This window comes from Panthera uncia, chromosome A2 (assembly GCF_023721935.1).
Source record: "Panthera uncia isolate 11264 chromosome A2, Puncia_PCG_1.0, whole genome shotgun sequence".
Taxonomy (NCBI): domain Eukaryota; kingdom Metazoa; phylum Chordata; class Mammalia; order Carnivora; family Felidae; genus Panthera; species Panthera uncia.
In genome coordinates this window covers 139,524,724-139,528,930 of record NC_064816.1, presented here as the reverse complement: position 1 = coordinate 139,528,930, position 4,207 = coordinate 139,524,724, and the positions used below count along the sequence as shown (strand labels likewise).

The 4,207-nt window shown below is 49.3% G+C and overlaps 1 long non-coding RNA gene across 1 annotated transcript; it reads right to left on the bottom strand.

The window, feature by feature from the left end:
• Positions 1 to 1,374: 1,374 nt before the first annotated feature.
• On the bottom strand, positions 1,375 to 2,033 carry LOC125930892 (uncharacterized). The gene is made up of 2 exons (XR_007460295.1): positions 1,865 to 2,033; positions 1,375 to 1,770 (listed from the first exon to the last, which is right to left on the bottom strand). It is a non-coding gene; the product is annotated as an uncharacterized LOC125930892 (long non-coding RNA).
• Between the last annotated feature and the right edge of the window lie 2,174 nt (positions 2,034 to 4,207).

Sequence of the window (4,207 nt, the reverse complement as noted above, 5' to 3'; positions counted from 1 at the left end):
CTGTTATTATGTTAGAGGACCTTGTTTATTTCTACATAGAACCAATCAAAAAGTATAATCAGTCAATCAATCAATCAGGTAATTACTAATTTGTCTGTGTTTTTACCTGCATCATGATAACGTAAGCTCCAAGAGGGTCCAGATCAGGACCTGATATATAGTAAGGGCTCTATAAACTGGTAAATAAAGCTTTGGGCAAATGTTTGTATCCCTAGTTTTTAGCAGTGCCTGGCTCATAGGGGGCCCTCGGTAAATATCCATGAGAGAAACCTTGACTGAACAACAGTGACTTCCTGAAAACACACCTGTCACAGGTTGGGGTGGAGCAGAGCAGGGTCAGGGTGCCAGATAATCCTGCAGTGCCCCAGGTGGACAGACAACCCACCATGAACTCTGCTGGTTTCCATGGGATTACACCTGAAGGGTCATGTCAGTGGAGGAGAGACTTAGGGAGAGAGAGATCAAATTCTTTACAAAGGAAGGTAAAGAGGGGCTGGATTTTAAAGGGCCTTGACAAAGAGTAGGAACCATTAAAGGCACCACAGAGGATTCACAGGGTCAAGGAACCATTCTGGGAGATTCAGCCGGCAGAAAAATATAGGAAGGATTGCAAGGAAAAAGCTGAAATCATGGAGGGAAATTAGCAAATATTATTTTTTGCCCATTTGTTCGTTCAGTCATTCAACCAGGAAGCATACGTGGAGAACAGACATGTTCTGGGTCCTGTGCTAGACCCCAGAGATGAACAGATGGTAAGATTGGCCTCTACAATGGTCCTGGAGCATGAGCGAGGGGGCGTGGGGAAACAGGAAGGGAAGACCCGAGAGATGTTTTGAAGACAAGAACACCAGCCCTCCCTGTTGGCTGAATGACCAGCCCTAGGAGGGAAAAGCAGTCATGGTTCCATAAACTCTGTTGCCTACGGCTCAGTGACGGTGCTGCTGTCAGAGACAAGGGAAGTGGGAGGCACCTGGGTGTGACGGGGAGGGGGCAGGCTGGGGCCTCCATGCTTGTGACCGTGGCTCTTTGGAATGGCCAGTTACGGACACCCAGCACCGAACCGGGGCTGAAGTCCACGCGAGACGCCGAGGCTGGAGATGTGGTTCCAGGCATCATCTTCAAAGACGGGAAGGATGACTTCTCATGACATCAGGTTTGTGCGGACCAGCAGGCTCAGGCCTGTGAAACGCTGTGTAATCTGCAAGGTCTGAATACAGCAGTATGCAGTGGGGGTTGTGAAAGAAGCGGGGAGATTTGCTGGGGTAAAGGTCAGAGGGAGCTCTGAGGAAACCCCACAAAGCAGAGGGTGCCCTGGAGCTTGGCTGTCTACAGAAGGTTGGGGAAAGAGCCCTGTGAAGAACAGAGCAAGAATCGTACGGTTTTCCCCTCCTCCTGCCTTTAATTATTTAATTGCCCAAATAATCATGTTCATTGCAGAAAATTAGAAAATGCAAAGAAGCAAAGCCATGAAAAAAAAAGCCGTCCCTAATCCCCCCACGCTGAGATAACCCCTGTTAATATGGTTGTGCTGATTTGCCCAGGCGTCGTAACAGCCTCTTCCATCCTGGCTTGGAATCCAGCCTGGAGACTCTGAAGAAAGAAATGACAGCCAAGAGGTCGACTCCAACAGGCTCACACTCTGGGCTGCGTGCTCTTTTCTTCTCACCGAATCTCTCCTCGCGGTTGGAGTGGAAGGACTCGGGCCATGATCCTGTGTAGATCTGGACCCTCCCCAGGAACCTGGGGACTGAACAGGCATTTGGGAAGGTGCTGCAGAGAAACGGCAAGAAGAAAGCTGAGAACTGACGCATCCTGAGGCTTCCAGTCTCCAGCATGACATCTGTCCCTGAAAGAGGTGTTTTACCAGGATGCTTGCAGAGTCACCTGTAGACACGCTCTAGCAGCTAGAGGCCAGCTCAGTAGGATACACCCACTTCTGCAGTTAGAGTAGTGATTGTGCTGGGCGTGTGCAGCACCTCCTCCGGGACCCTTAAAGAATTCAGTCTTCCAGGAAAAATCTGGAAACAATTCAAAATCACCACGGAAACATGACTGTGACATCAATTGTGTGCCAGAGTGCCCGTGTGGCATGGTGTTTCTGAGGGCTGACCCTCGGGCCACACTGCCTGGGTTTGAATCCTGACTCTGCCATTTATTAGCAGGTGCTTTTGGGTAAGTTACTTACCCCCTCTCTGCCAGTTTCCTCATTTGTAATGAGAGCGCTGTCCTCCTACTTCATAGGGTTGTTGTGAGAACAGCTTGGGTTAATTCAGGTGAAAGTACTCGGTAACCACTCTACAAATGTTAACTATTAATTCGAGCAGGGGCATTCAGAGCACACTGCATGGTGGGGTCAAGTCTGGAGGGCTTCCTGCGGAAGGCACCAGGTTTCTATGGGCTGAGCAGTCAGGGAGGGAAGGAATCCAAATGTGCCTGCTGGGCTGGATGGAACACAGTGTGACCAGAAAATCCGTCCATTCTGCTTTTATGCAACTGGCCGGTCCGAGTCCTGCTTTGTTCCGTCATGACCCGCGGTGAGGCTGAAGAGTGGGAAGGTCTGCGTGCCCAGGGCTGAGCAAGGCTGCCGAGCGCGTTTCTGCAGTACATTGCGTGAGTAGGGTTGCTGCGTGGCACCGTGCAGGGTTAGGAGCTCTGGAGGACCCTCCTGGGCCGGGTCTGCTCCCAGAAATGTGGTTCCCCAGCACCTGGCACCTGCCTGGGTGTGTCTTGTCCTGTGTCCAGGGAGATGTCACTTTAAAAAATAGAGTATCTTTTGCTCTGGTTATACAAGTCATAAACATTTCTTGTAGGACACATCCGGAGAAGATGCTTTACATTTCTTATAATTCCATTACCCTGAAGTCAACTAATGTTTTATATTTTTTATGCATAACTTTTCTCTCTTCCGTGTGTCTCGCTCTACGTGTATATGTACTTTTTTCTATCACAAATAGGATCATCCAGTGGATACTGTTGTGCAATGTGATTTATTCCATTGTCTTCAACGTTCTTTTCATGTCATTAAATATTCTTCCATGATGTAATTTATAGTGCTATTGTTCAACTATGCCATAAATTGTTTAACCTATCTCTTCTGGTTGGAAATTTAGATCCTTTTCAATGATTTTTTTTTTCATCTCATAAGCAATTCTCCCATGCATAAGTTTATAAATAAATCTTTCACATACTCATGCTTACTTCCTTAGGATCATTTCCACGGGCTGGGTTAACAGGTATGCGTATTTTAAGGCCTTGGAAGCCTACTGCAAGGGCTCCCCTGATGACACCCCATGGTCCTGAGAAGACCCAGCCATACCACTTGCAGGGAGCTGGGGAGATGCCACCAAGCACCTTACAAACTCCCCCAAAGCTGAAGGAAAGTGGCCGGGACAAGGAATGTAGCAGAAAGTGGTGTCAGCTGATGTGCAATTAAAAAATTTAGCTGCCCCTTGGAGAGCCGGGTAACCTGCCCAGAATTGATGGAACCCGGGAGCCCGGCGGAGGTGAGTGCAGTTCCTCAAAGAGGAAGGACTCAGGAAGGACAGACTTCCCAGCTCCAAAACCTGCCTGTAGCTTTCAAGGGAGGCCCAGATGTGCCCACGCCTCTGGACTGTGGTCTGTCTATCCCACCAGACTGAGCTCCCCAAGGGCAGGGTTGTGTCTGTTCCCCGCTGCTCGCCCACCCCCAGCCCAGGGACTGGTAAATATTTGTTGAACTGACATGACAAACTCTACCCCAACTCACAGCCTCTGCACTTCCTTGTCCTGCATTTTCGGGTCGAGGTCAAGGCTGTTGGCACCTTAACGGCCAGCAAAGCCTACATGAAAGCATGTTTTCTGGAGGGCACTTGAGCAATGTATACCAAAGGCCTTAAAATATGCATACCTTTCGACCAGCAATTTCACCTGTAGGAATACCCTAAAGTAATCCAAGCCCCTCCCCCCCCCCCAACCGCCTGCCTTTCCCATCAATTTCCCATTGATTCTCTTTATACCCCCTTCACTCACTCCACTTCTCCGTTTGCATCCTGGGCTCCTTGGCATCTGTGCCATTGGGAGGAAGCATTTCCTGCCCCATGACCCTCACTCCCCTCCTCCTCAAGACGGTAAAACACTACCTCCTCTAGCGCACCTGCCCTGACCTGCCGAGGGACATCTTCTCCACTGTGTTAGAGTGAGTTTCATGCATGACTTATTTGAACTTCGA